General features: G+C 28.1%; 1 protein-coding gene and 1 long non-coding RNA gene across 8 annotated transcripts in view; both read left to right on the top strand.

Moving 5' to 3' along the window:
• Positions 1-15,823, top strand: part of LOC124431923 (zwei Ig domain protein zig-8-like) — a 186,959-nt gene that overhangs the window by 79,474 nt on the left and 91,662 nt on the right. The gene's annotated exons all lie outside the window — the stretch shown is intronic.
• Positions 1,055-4,009, top strand: LOC124431924. 3 transcript variants are annotated; one of them, XR_006944147.1, is made up of 5 exons: positions 1,055-1,156; positions 1,276-2,362; positions 2,451-2,844; positions 2,927-3,126; positions 3,202-4,009. It is a non-coding gene; the product is annotated as an uncharacterized LOC124431924 (long non-coding RNA). The 3 variants fall into 3 exon arrangements; XR_006944146.1 differs by having other exon boundaries at positions 1,276-2,844; positions 2,937-3,126; XR_006944145.1 differs by having other exon boundaries at positions 1,276-2,844; positions 3,202-4,008.

The following is a 15,823-nucleotide window of genomic DNA, read 5'->3' as shown; positions in this document are numbered from 1 at the left end:
AATTCCTATACAATAGGAAAATCTAAAAATAGATTTCTAAACAATAGATTTCTATATAATAAAGCAAATCTTTGTAATATCCTTGAAATTTTACATCGAACAAAAAATACAAAATTTCCGTTTGAATATATATTTTCTATAATAACAAGTATCAAGCCATGCGATTAAGATATTTTATAGTCGAGAAACGACTTTTATATATGAAATATTCATTTTCATTAAATTATTCTATTGTTATATTATATTTATTAAAATATTTTATTTATGATGTTTATAAACGATTGAAAAACCGATTTCTTACGTGTCCGATAGAATAGATTTTATAGTTTACTTCGATATTTCTTCTCCGTATTTCAAAAATTTGAAAAAAATGAGTGATGATGAGCGGGTGGAACGGAGGAGCGGACGGGAACAAAAATTTTGACCAATCGTGAAGATTTATAGAGTAGGATTTAGGATAGGTGGGGTAATTTATGTTCTACGTGTCTATGTGTATATGATTGTACGGAATTTAATTTCGTTAAATAATACTAACACTAATGATGAAAATAGTAATAATAATTATAATATATATATATATAATATAATTATTATTAATAATAATAATAATAATAATAATAATAATAATGATATATTGTACTATAATAATAATTATAATAATAATTATAATAATAATTATGACAATGAGATGGTAGAGTGGAACATAACTTTCCTCCACTCCCAAAAAAAAATGATGACGTAGGTTCTTTTTCAACGTATTTAACGTCCTTCGCATTTGTTTAATATCTATATGTGTAACGATCAAATTAACGCGGGGAACTACAAAGATCGAAGATAGCGACACTCTACAACCAAATATATATAATCTATCCCCGCCATAACTGAAGTCAGTCGTGATCAGACAATCACGCAGTAAACACGTTTAATCTTTAATAAAAAGTAATATTTATATATATATATTTTTATATATTATATTTTATATATATTTATCTTTTATTTATATATTATATTTTATATATATATATATATATATATATATATCTAATAATTTATTGTTATATTTCACTCTTATCAATAATCTTCATATAAAGATTTAACAAATTACATAAGAAGTGATATATCAAAACGAAAGAAGATATTCTCTTTGGTGTGATTGGTACGTATGAAAATTTTATAATATAATATATAATATAATATATATGTATACAGATTATATAATATATATAATATAATATATATATATATATATATATATATATATATATATGTATATAGATTACAAGGAACATCATAATCACAGTTAAGATAGTTGAATTACCGGTACTTTTATTTGACCGGTATATTCTCCCTGACCAATGACAAAAAGTAGATCGAGCATAATCAAGAAAATGATCGTTACGAAAATACGAAGATTAAAGGATCTCTCTAAAGGATCTAAAGGATTCCAGCAATTCTCGGACACACCAGGATGAAAGAAGAATAAACGAAATAAAGAAAAAAAGACAAAAAAAAAAAGACAAAAATTTCTAGGAACAAAGAATAGACATGTCAACAAGATTAAAAGATAGAGATAGTCATTATGAAGATACTGTTGTTGAGAATAGTAACAACGAAGATAAAGTATACAACCAATAACGGGATTAGACAACGACGAAATGTTGAGAGACAAAAAAAATAATGATTGGGATCAAATGAAAGTGAGAAAACGATAAATAAATATGACGTTTGTTATCTTTTTTATTCGCAGGAATGTGCGAATAACGTAGAAACGAAGGATTAATATATTAAAGGTACCAATGAATTATTACTGACGTTTGAATCGGATTTATTCGGATCTCGAGGTTGAGAGATAAATCGTAGAAAATTAAAGAATAATTTCGATTAATCGAAAAAAATAAAAAAAACAGATCAGTTATGACTCTGTATACGCCACACAGTTAAACGATTTTGAATCGTTAGAGAAGATTTTGAAGCATTATTAATTGGCGAATTGGAGAGAAGTCTGGCAAAACAATGATGTGATTGCCTGTCTTTCTCCATGGTAACGATTAGTTGCACGAGAATACAATAGGAAGATAGGATAGAATGCGGCAGAGAGTATTTACTACGGTAAACTAGCCAAACGCACAAAAGCAACCATACCGGATAAGGAAACAGTCGAATGGAGATTAGTTTTGGGAATAAGAAACATACAATTCCGCGATTATTTGGGACATCTTTCAAGATATGCAAAACCTATTTCTACCAGTCAACTGCTAGCAGACTTTAAAAAAAAAGTGCTGATCATTAACCACACTAACCGACCATATCATGATAAATTGATGAAAAGCAGGACTGTTAACGACAATTACGTGATTCAAATGTAAATAAGATAATAAGTGTACAAAATTATAAAGCAATGTTAAATTTTTGAATGCAATAAAGCAAATTGTTATTTATTATTTATTAAGATTGGAGAAAGAGAACGTCGAAAATAATAACTTTGTAGGAAGAACTACAATAGTAGAGATATACAGGCATATAGTAGAGAACTACAATAGTAGAATATAGTTCGAACAAGTTGAACTATAATCAGATCAATTATGATCGATCTAGGAAACTTATGCGTAATACTAAATACAGGATTAACAACGACGATGAAATAGGACTGACGTACATATCTAAAGTTTCGTAAAATTAATAGAGTATGGATATGGATATGTATTATAACTGTTGGAACTATAATTGGGAGTAAAGGAGAATTGAAGATCCATCCGTAGATCCAATGACGTATCAAGTCATTCCTTTGATCCTATAGGTCATCACCCCTTACGAGAGGATGACACACAGGACGATATTGTAACCGTGAGTAGATCAAATGAATTGTTAATGAGATAATCTCAGAACAGATTGATATTAATAATCAATGATGACAATTAATCCCAAGATGTGTTTAGTAACAATAGTGGACGACAAGACCATGTAGATTGTAGAGACATGTATTAAATATTACTGGCTCGTAATGGACAAAGAGATAGCGCGTCATTACATGCGGAAAACCGATCCAACAAGGAAGACACAAAATAGAAATGAACACTGGATCATATTCATTATACGCAAAAATGTTGTACACCGAACTATTGAATAGTAAGTATTTTCAATCTGTATTGAAATATATAATCGTTGAGAATTTTTTGAAACAAATGGATATTGTATCGATAGAACTGAGATGGATAGAAACACCGATGGGATTCGACAATTGTACATTATCAACCGTATTGATTATCCAACATCATGAACGACGATAACAGGAAATAATGCACAGTATCTAGATTATAGAAGGTAACATTATAGAAGGTAACCGAAGCGAATGATTTTCTGTTTTCCTGTTGTTCGATGATACTACTCTTTTCGACATAAAATGACGTGCAAGGTATGAATGGGAGAATGAAGGGGAATGGGAATGTAGATCGTAAAATAGTTAAATAATAACATTCTATATCGAGAGAATACAGAATCGATCGAACAGATAGAGCAGATATATTAAATATTATATCATATCGAGTCCTAAGTAACCGTTATATTATCAAGTATTACCGATAACTGAAGTTTCTAAACTATATGATTGTCGTTTAGCATATACGGTCGGATTTTATCAGTTCGCTGGGATACCATTTCGACTTTCTAATGCTGCCTGTCGCATTTCAATGACTATGTTTAATGTAGTTTTAGATAATCTGCCGAAGACTATTGCAATTGTATGTATATTTGAACGGTATCATTGCAACATCGCAAAAATATCGAAGAAGGAATAGATATCCTCTCTTTCTCTCTCTCTATCTGTCTCATACCGCGTTCCCTTTGTTATATTATACTACTCTACATTGAATTTCTGATAAGTAATGTATATACCTATAGTAACCATCTAAATTACAACCGAGTTGCCATTTATAATTAGATTTATAAAATAATGTTTCCTAATTGTCCATTTGCAATTTGGGATCTTTATGTGTTCGATATGTTATTTTCTATCTTTAGAAAATTTTTCTAATTTATTGGCTATCAAAGTGTTTCCTGTATCACTGAATGTTTAGACAAGTTCTATTATTAGATAAACTCTTTTAAAAAAAAATTTTAAGTCCCGTTCTAAATGATATTTACAAATTACTCTAATCATCGAATAGTTATTATAATTGCACCTTAAATCAATTATCTATTTATTCAAAATTATTTTTTTTTTTCATAGAAGACAGAAATCTTGGCTATTTATCTAACGAAATAATATAATATATATATATATATATATATAATTTTATCTGACTAGTTAGTTCATATCAGGAAAATATTATTATGCCTTGTTTAATTTTGTCAAGTCTAATCGATTTTAATATGACATAAAAATTTTTATCTATTTCGACAAATTATTTCGTAACAATCTTTAGGAGTGTTTAGATTTCAACAATACATACTCAACAATATTATACAAGGTACACGATTTTTCATTGATAGAAAATGTGAATTAGTTTTGATTGAAATAAAAAATTAGAGACGAAATATAAAGGGCTATACGAAATCGTGAGGATACTTGATAACGATAGATATTTGATACAGGGTATTGAAACAGAACAACAGAGTAATACATTTTATAAGATTATCGTTGCTTTAAATAGACTGAAACCTCTATCAATATTCAATGAATCATATGAATCGTGTTATGCTAGATTTCACTTTTCTCGATAAGCAAACTATTCTGGAAACTATACAGAATCTCTACTTCGCTTTTTTTATTCTTGATTTATCTAATTTTTTAATGCTGTCGATCTAATGAAATTCGCATCTTTCTTAAATTTTTTTTTTATTGTTTCTTAAATTCGCATAATACCTATCTATTCTTTAAATTATCCGATGTCTCAATTTTCCCTAAAAACAATACGTTAGTCTTCGCTTTGTAAAATCTCTCTATATATTTTTAACATTATAATGGAAACTGAGAAATTCATTCTTTACTATCGAATATTTTGTTTTAATTTTCTATTACACGCTTAAATTTACTGATGCTTCACTATTTTTTTTCTTTTTAAACAACGTAAGATAACGCTTTTTCTTATGCGCAATTTGTTCAAACAAAAATTCTGAACATAAATGATTTTCATTTCATTTGATTTTAATTGAAGGAAGTACACTTAATTTTTCATTGTTGCATCAAAAATTTTGCACGATATGACAATCATAAATTAATCCTTTATTTCAAATACTACGTACTTAATGCTTTATTTCAAATACTCGTAGCTTAAGAGATTAAACACGATTCTTATTGAATCTTTGCTTTTTTGAAATGATATCTAGTTTTGTATATCTCATTGCATTTATTTTAATTTTTCTTAAATCATAACTGTGTTCTTTTGATTAAATAAATCTATATTTAGTTTCTTCGAATTCGATCTGTCAGGATTGTCCATATTAACTATAATATTGCCACCGATGTAGGGATACACGTTTCTTCCAAAATTTTTGTTTTCCATATTCCATTAAGTTGATTAAATAATTCGCTATTTTCTGAAGGATGTGAGAATATTTTCCCTATGAGCCATCATCTAGACCTCTTCATGTAATATAATTTATCATATTCCTACTGTAAATTTTCTCTCTTTGTAATACTTTCATCCTTTCATCACGAATTTCATACGTGGATAGATTTTTTTAAAGTTCTTCATGCATAAATAATTGTGTATTAGATTTGATTAGAATTAAATCTATCTTTATTGAAACGTCATCTGGTGTTGTACATTTCATAGCGCTTAATTCAATTTAATACTATGATAAATAAAAATTCTGAACGTGAATGACTTTTAATTCGCTTGATTTTAATTGAATAATACGTACACTTACTTTTTCCGAGTCGAATCAAAAATTTTTCACTACATATCAATCATCAACTGCTACATTATTACAAATACTAGGTGATTTCATCTTAATAGTTAAAAGCGATCCTTATTGAACCTTGCCTTTTTTGAACAGACAACTAGTTTTTTACATCCCATTGCATTTTTTTTTATTTTTGGTTAAAACATAACTCTGTTCCTTTGGTTAAATAAATCTATATTTATTTCCTTAGAATTCGACATTTCAAGATTGTTTTAACTATAATATTGTCACCCATGTACTGATACACATTTCAACCGATTCTTTTTGTTTTCCATAATATGATAAGTTTATCAAATATTTCCCTATTCTCTGAACCATGTGAGTATATATTCCCTATGAGCCATCTTCTAGACCTCTTCATGTCATATAATTTATCATATTCCTACTGTAAATTTTCTCTCTCTGTAATACTTTCATCCTTTCATCACGAATTTTATACGTGGTTTGGTTTTTTAAAGTTCTTCATTCATAATTATTTGTATTAGGTTTGATTAGAATTGAATCTATCTTTCTTGAAAAATCTACTAGTTATGCACATTTCATAGCGCTTAGTTCAATTACTTAATGTTCATAATAAAAATTCTGCATGTAAATGATTCTTAATTGTTTTAATTTCAATTGAATGGTCTATACACTTAATTTTTGCTCGTATCATAAAAAATTTTGCACAAAATCATATACTGCTGCATTATTCCAAATACTAGTTCATTGCAATATGATAGTTAATAGCGATTCTTATTGAATATTTCCATTTTTGAACAGAAAATTAGTTTGGTACACCCCATAGCATTTATTTTAATTTTCGTTAAATCATAACTGTGTTCTTTTGATTAAATAAATCTATATTTAGTTTCTTTGAATTCGATCTCTCAGGATTGTCCATATTAACTATAATATTGCCACCGATGTAGGGATACACATTTCTTCCAATATTTTTGTTTTCCATATTACATTAAGTTGATTAAATAATTCGCTATTTTCTGAAGGATGTGAGAATATTTTCCCTATGAGCCATCATCTAGACCTCTTCATATCATATAATTTATCATAGTCCTCCTGTAAATTTTCTCTCTCTGTAATACTTTCATCCTTTCATCACGAATTTTATACGTGGATAGATTTTTTTAAAGTTCTACATGCATAAATAATTGTGTATTAGGGTTGATTAGAATTAAATCTATCTTTATTGAAACGTCATCTGGTGTTGCACATTTCATAGCGCTTAATTCAATTTGATACTATGATAAATAAAAATTCTGAACGTGAATGACTTTTAATTCGCTTGATTTTAATTGAATAATACGTACACTTACATTTTCCGAGTTGAATCAAAAATTTTTCACTACATATCAATCATCAACTGCTACGTTATTACAAATACTAGGTGATTTCATCTTAATAGTTAAAAGCGATCCTTATTGAACCTTGCCTTTTTTGAACAGACAACTAGTTTTTTACATCCCATTGCATTTTTTTTTATTTTAGGTTAAAACATAACTCTGTTCCTTTGGTTAAATAAACCTATATTTATTTCCTTAGAATTCGACATTTCAAGATTGTTTTAACTATAATATTGTCACCCATGTACTGATACACATTTCTACCGATTCTTTTTGTTTTCCATAATATGATAAGTTTATCAAATATTTCCCTATTCTCTGAACCATGTGAGTATATATTCCCTATGAGCCATCTTCTAGACCTCTTCATGTCATATAATTTATCATATTCCTACTGTAAATTTTCTCTCTCTGTAATACTTTCATCCTTTCATCATGAATTTTATACGTGGTTTGGTTTTTTAAAGTTCTTCATTCATAATTATTTGTATTAGGTTTGATTAGAATTGAATCTATCTTTCTTGAAAAATCTACTAATTATGCACATTTCATAGCGCTTAGTTCAATTACTTAATGTTGATAATAAAAATTCTGCATGTAAATGATTCTTAATTGTTTTAATTTCAATTGAATGGTCTATACACTTAATTTTTGCTCGTATCATAAAAAATTTTGCACAAAATCATATACTGCTGCATTATTCCAAATACTAGTTCATTGCAATATGATAGTTAATAGCGATTCTTATTGAATACTTCCATTTTTGAACAGAAAATTAGTTTGGTACACCCCATAGCATTTATTTTAATTTTCGTTAAATCATAACTGTGTTCTTTTGATTAAATAAATCTATATTTAGTTTCTTTGAATTCGATCTCTCAGGATTGTCCATATTAACTATAATATTGCCACCGATGTAGGGATACACATTTCTTCCAATATTTTTGTTTTCCATATTACATTAAGTTGATTAAATAATTCGCTATTTTCTGAAGGATGTGAGAATATTTTCCCTATGAGCCATCATCTAGACCTCTTCATGTCATATAATTTATCATAGTCCTACTGTAAATTTTCTCTCTCTGTAATACTTTCATCCTTTCATCACGAATTTTATACGTGGATAGATTTTTTTAAAGTTCTACATGCATAAATAATTGTGTATTAGGGTTGATTAGAATTAAATCTATCTTTATTGAAACGTCATCTGGTGTTGCACATTTCATAGCGCTTAATTCAATTTGATACTATGATAAATAAAAATTCTGAACGTGAATGACTTTTAATTCGCTTGATTTTAATTGAATAATACGTACACTTACATTTTCCGAGTTGAATCAAAAATTTTTCACTACATATCAATCATCAACTGCTACGTTATTACAAATACTAGGTGATTTCATCTTAATAGTTAAAAGCGATCCTTATTGAACCTTGCCTTTTTTGAACAGACAACTAGTTTTTTACATCCCATTGCATTTTTTTTTATTTTAGGTTAAAACATAACTCTGTTCCTTTGGTTAAATAAACCTATATTTATTTCCTTAGAATTCGACATTTCAAGATTGTTTTAACTATAATATTGTCACCCATGTACTGATACACATTTCTACCGATTCTTTTTGTTTTCCATAATATGATAAGTTTATCAAATATTTCCCTATTCTCTGAACCATGTGAGTATATTTTCCCTATGAGCAATCTACTAGACGGTTTCATGTCATAGAATTTATCAGATTCCTATTTTAGAGTTTCGTCCAGTATAATACTTTCTTCGTTTCATCACGAATTTTATACGTGGATAGATTTTTTTAAATTTCTTCATGCATAAATAATTGTGTATTAGGTTTGATTAGAATTAAATCTATCTTTATTGAAACGTCATCTGGTGTTGCACATTTCATAGCGCTTAATTCATTACATTGCATTCTTAAATAGAAATTCTGAACGTGAATGACTTTTAATTCGCTTGATTTTAATTGAATAATACGTACACTTACATTTTCCGAGTTGAATCAAAAATTTTTAACTACATATCAATCATCAACTGCTACATTATTACAAATACTAGGTGATTTCATCTTAATAGTTAAAAGCGATTCTTATTGAACCTTGCCCTTTTTGAACAGACAACTAGTTTTTTACGTCCCATTGCAATTTTTCTATTTTTGGTTAAAACACAACTCTGTTCTTTTGCTTCAATAAATCTTCATTTACTTCTCGGGAATTAGATGTTACAGCTTTGTCCCTATTTCCCATAATATTGTCACCGATGTAGGAATACACATTTCTTCCGAATATTTTTGTTTTCCATATTATATTAAGTTCATTAAATAATTAACTCTTCTCTGAAGAATGTGAGAATATTTTCTCTATGAGTCAGGTATTAGACCCTTTGATGTCATATATTTTATGAGGTTCCTACTTTAGAGTTTCTCCCTCTGTAATACTTTCGTCCTTTCATCAAGAACATTACACGTGGAAAGATTTTTCTAAAGTTCTTCATGCATAAATAATTGTGTATTAGGTTTGATTAGAATTAAATCTATCTTTATTGAAACGTCATCTGGTGTTGCACATTTCATAGCGCTTAATTCATTACATTCCATTGTTAAATAAAAATTCTGAACGTGAATGACTTTTAATTCGCTTGATTTTAATTGAATAATACGTACACTTACATTTTCCGAGTTGAATCAAAAATTTTTCACTACATATCAATCATCAACTGCTACATTATTACAAATACTAGGTGATTTCATCTTAATAGTTAAAAGCGATTCTTATTGAACCTTGCCCTTTTTGAACAGACAACTAGTTTTTTACGTCCCATTGCATTTTTTTTTATTTTTGGTTAAAACATAACTCTGTTTCTTTGGTTAAATAAATCAATATTTATTTCCTTAGAATTCGACATTTCAAGATTGTTTTAACTATAATATTGTCACCCATGTACTGATACACATTTCTACCGATTCTTTTTGTTTTCCATAATATGATAAGTTTATCAAATATTTCCCTATTCTCTGAACCATGTGAGTATATATTCCCTATGAGCCATCTTCTAGACCTCTTCATGTCATATAATTTATCATATTCCTACTGTAAATTTTCTCTCTCTGTAATACTTTCATCCTTTCATCATGAATTTTATACGTGGTTTGGTTTTTTAAAGTTCTTCATTCATAATTATTTGTATTAGGTTTGATTAGAATTGAATCTATCTTTCTTGAAAAATCTACTAGTTATGCACATTTCATAGCGCTTAGTTCAATTACTTAATGTTGATAATAAAAATTCTGCATGTAAATGATTCTTAATTGTTTTAATTTCAATTGAATGGTCTATAAACTTAATTTTTGCTCGTATCATAAAAAATTTTGCACAAAATCATATACTGCTGCATTATTCCAAATACTAGTTCATTGCAATATGATAGTTAATAGCGATTCTTATTGAATATTTCCATTTTTGAACAGAAAATTAGTTTGATACACCCCATAGCATTTATTTTAATTTTCGTTAATCATAACTGTGTTCTTTTGATTAAATAAATCTATATTTAGTTTCTTTGAATTCGATCTCTCAGGATTGTCCATATTAACTATAATATTGCCACCGATGTAGGGATACACATTTCTTCCAATATTTTTGTTTTCCATATTATATTAAGTTCATTAAATAATTCACTCTTCTCTGAAGAATGTGAGAATATTTTCTCTATGAGTCAGGTATTAGACCCTTTGATGTCATATATTTTATGAGGTTCCTACTTTAGAGTTTTTCCCTCTGTAATACTTTCGTCCTTTCATCACGAACATTACACGTGGAAAGATTTTTCTAAAGTTCTTCATGCATAAATAATTGTGTATTAGGTTTGATTAGAATTACATCTATCTTTATTGAAACGTCATCTGGTGTTGCACATTTCATAGCGCTTAATTCAATGCATTACATTGTTAAATAAAAATTCTGAACGTGAATGACTTTTAATTCGCTTGATTTTAATTGAATAATACGTACACTTACATTTTCCGAGTTGAATCAAAAATTTTTCACTACATATCAATCATCAACTGCTACATTATTACAAATACTAGGTGATTTCATCTTAATAGTTAAAAGCGATCCTTATTGAACCTTGCCTTTTTTGAACAGACAACTAGTTTTTTACATCCCATTGCATTTTTTTTTATTTTTGGTTAAAACATAACTCTGTTTCTTTGGTTAAATAAATCTATATTTATTTCCTTAGAATTCGACATTTCAAGATTGTTTTAACTATAATATTGTCACCCATGTACTGATACACATTTCTACCGATTCTTTTTGTTTTCCATAATATGATAAGTTTAGCAAATATTTCCCTATTCTCTGAACCATGTGAGTATATATTCCCTATGAGCCATCTTCTAGACCTCTTCATGTCATATAATTTATCATATTCCTACTGTAAATTTTCTCTCTCTGTAATACTTTCATCCTTTCATCACGAATTTTATACGTGGTTTGGTTTTTTAAAGTTCTTCATTCATAATTATTTGTATTAGGTTTGATTAGAATTGAATCTATCTTTCTTGAAAAATCTACTAGTTATGCACATTTCATAGCGCTTAGTTCAATTACTTAATGTTGATAATAAAAATTCTGCATGTAAATGATTCTTAATTGTTTTAATTTCAATTGAATGGTCTATACACTTAATTTTTGCTCGTATCATAAAAAATTTTGCACAAAATCATATACTGCTGCATTATTCCAAATACTAGTTCATTGCAATATGATAGTTAATAGCGATTCTTATTGAATATTTCCATTTTTGAACAGAAAATTAGTTTGGTACACCCCATAGCATTTATTTTAATTTTCGTTAAATCATAACTGTGTTCTTTTGATTAAATAAATCTATATTTAGTTTCTTTGAATTCGATCTCTCAGGATTGTCCATATTAACTATAATATTGCCACCGATGTAGGGATACACATTTCTTCCAATATTTTTGTTTTCCATATTACATTAAGTTGATTAAATAATTCGCTATTTTCTGAAGGATGTGAGAATATTTTCCCTATGAGCCATCATCTAGACCTCTTCATGTCATATAATTTATCATAGTCCTACTGTAAATTTTCTCTCTCTGTAATACTTTCGTCCTTTCATCACGAACATTACACGTGGAAAGATTTTTCTAAAGTTCTTCATGCATAAATAATTGTGTATTAGGTTTGATTAGAATTACATCTATCTTTATTGAAACGTCATCTGGTGTTGCACATTTCATAGCGCTTAATTCAATGCATTACATTGTTAAATAAAAATTCTGAACGTGAATGACTTTTAATTCGCTTGATTTTAATTGAATAATACGTACACTTACATTTTCCGAGTTGAATCAAAAATTTTTCACTACATATCAATCATCAACTGCTACATTATTACAAATACTAGGTGATTTCATCTTAATAGTTAAAAGCGATCCTTATTGAACCTTGCCTTTTTTGAACAGACAACTAGTTTTTTACATCCCATTGCATTTTTTTTTATTTTAGGTTAAAACATAACTCTGTTCCTTTGGTTAAATAAATCTATATTTATTTCCTTAGAATTCGACATTTCAAGATTGTTTTAACTATAATATTGTCACCCATGTACTGATACACTTTTCTACCGTTTCTTTTTGTTTTCCATAATATGATAAGTTTATCAAATATTTCCCTATTCTCTGAACCATGTGAGTATATTTTCCCTATGAGCAATCTACTAGACGGTTTCATGTCATAGAATTTATCAGATTCCTATTTTAGAGTTTCGTCCAGTATAATACTTTCTTCGTTTCATCACGAATTTTATACGTGGATAGATTTTTTTAAATTTCTTCATGCATAAATAATTGTGTATTAGGTTTGATTAGAATTAAATCTATCTTTATTGAAACGTCATCTGGTGTTGCACATTTCATAGCGCTTAATTCATTACATTGCATTCTTAAATAGAAATTCTGAACGTGAATGACTTTTAATTCGCTTGATTTTAATTGAATAATACGTACACATACATTTTCCGAGTTGAATCAAAAATTTTTCATTACATATCAATCATCAACTGCTACATTATTACAAATACTAGGTGATTTCATCTTAATAGTTAAAAGCGATCCTTATTGAACCTTGCCTTTTTTGAACAGACTAGTTTTTTACATCCCATTGCATTTTTTTTTTATTTTTGGTTAAAACATAACTCTGTTTCTTTGGTTAAATAAATCTATATTTATTTCCTTAGAATTTGACATTTCAAGATTGTTTTAACTATAATATTGTCACCCATGTACTGATACACATTTCTACCGATTCTTTTTGTTTTCCATAATATGATAAGTTTATCAAATATTTCCCTATTCTCTGAACCATGTGAGTATATATTCCCTATGAGCCATCTTCTAGACCTCTTCATGTCATATAATTTATCATATTCCTACTGTAAATTTTCTCTCTCTGTAATACTTTCATCCTTTCATCACGAATTTTATACGTGGTTTGGTTTTTTAAAGTTCTTCATTCATAATTATTTGTATTAGGTTTGATTAGAATTGAATCTATCTTTCTTGAAAAATCTACTAGTTATGCACATTTCATAGCGCTTAGTTCAATTACTTAATGTTGATAATAAAAATTCTGCATGTAAATGATTCTTAATTGTTTTAATTTCAATTGAATGGTCTATACACTTAATTTTTGCTCGTATCATAAAAAATTTTGCACAAAATCATATACTGCTGCATTATTCCAAATACTAGTTCATTGCAATGTGATAGTTAATAGCGATTCTTATTGAATATTTCCATTTTTGAACAGAAAATTAGTTTGGTACACCCCATAGCATTTATTTTAATTTTCGTTAAATCATAACTGTGTTCTTTTGATTAAATAAATCTATATTTAGTTTCTTTGAATTCGATCTCTCAGGATTGTCCATATTAACTATAATATTGCCACCGATGTAGGGATACACATTTCTTCCAATATTTTTGTTTTCCATATTATATTAAGTTCATTAAATAATTCACTCTTCTCTGAAGAATGTGAGAATATTTTCTCTATGAGTCAGGTATTAGACCCTTTGATGTCATATATTTTATGAGGTTCCTACTTTAGAGTTTCTCCCTCTGTAATACTTTCGTCCTTTCATCACGAACATTACACGTGGAAAGATTTTTCTAAAGTTCTTCATGCATAAATAATTGTGTATTAGGTTTGATTAGAATTACATCTATCTTTATTGAAACGTCATCTGGTGTTGCACATTTCATAGCGCTTAATTCAATTTGATACTATGATAAATAAAAATTCTGAACGTGAATGACTTTTAATTCGCTTGATTTTAATTGAATAATACGTACACTTACATTTTCCGAGTTGAATCAAAAATTTTTCACTACATATCAATCATCAACTGCTACATTATTACAAATACTAGGTGATTTCATCTTAATAGTTAAAAGCGATTCTTATTGAACCTTGCCCTTTTTGAACAGACAACTAGTTTTTTACGTCCCATTGCAATTTTTCTATTTTTGGTTAAAACACAACTCTGTTCTTTTGCTTCAATAAATCTTCATTTACTTCTTGGGAATTAGATGTGACAGCTTTGTCCCTATTTCCCATAATATTGTCACCGATGTAGGAATACACATTTCTTCCGAATATTTTTGTTTTCCATATTATATTAAGTTCATTAAATAATTAACTCTTCTCTGAAGAATGTGAGAATATTTTCTCTATGAGTCAGGTATTAGAACCTTTGATGTCATATATTTTATGAGGTTCCTACTTTAGAGTTTCTCCCTCTGTAATACTTTCGTCCTTTCATCACGAACATTACACGTGGAAAGATTTTTCTAAAGTTCTTCATGCATAAATAATTGTGTATTAGGTTTGATTAGAATTAAATCTATCTTTATTGAAACGTCATCTGGTGTTGCACATTTCATAGCGCTTAATTCATTACATTACATTGTTAAATAAAAATTCTGAACGTGAATGACTTTTAATTCGCTTGATTTTAATTGAATAATACGTACACTTACATTTTCCGAGTTGAATCAAAAATTTTTCACTACATATCAATCATCAACTGCTACATTATTACAAATACTAGGTGATTTCATCTTAATAGTTAAAAGCGATCCTTATTGAACCTTGCCTTTTTTGAACAGACAACTAGTTTTTTACATCCCATTGCATTTTTTTTTATTTTAGGTTAAAACATAACTCTGTTCCTTTGGTTAAATAAATCTATATTTATTTCCTTAGAATTCGACATTTCAAGATTGTTTTAACTATAATATTGTCACCCATGTACTGATACACTTTTCTACCGTTTCTTTTTGTTTTCCATAATATGATAAGTTTATCAAATATTTCCCTATTCTCTGAACCATGTGAGTATATTTTCCCTATGAGCAATCTACTAGACGGTTTCATGTCATAGAATTTATCAGATTCCTACTTTAGAGTTTCTTCCAGTTTAATACTTTCTTCGTTTCATCACGAATTTTAAACGTGGATAGATTTTTACACCT

The sequence above is a fragment of the Vespa crabro genome, chromosome 22 (assembly GCF_910589235.1).
Source record: "Vespa crabro chromosome 22, iyVesCrab1.2, whole genome shotgun sequence".
In the NCBI taxonomy this organism is placed as follows: Eukaryota; Metazoa; Arthropoda; class Insecta; order Hymenoptera; family Vespidae; genus Vespa; species Vespa crabro.
Note: the sequence above shows the minus strand (reverse complement) of the source record. Positions and strands in the feature narration are given on the sequence as shown.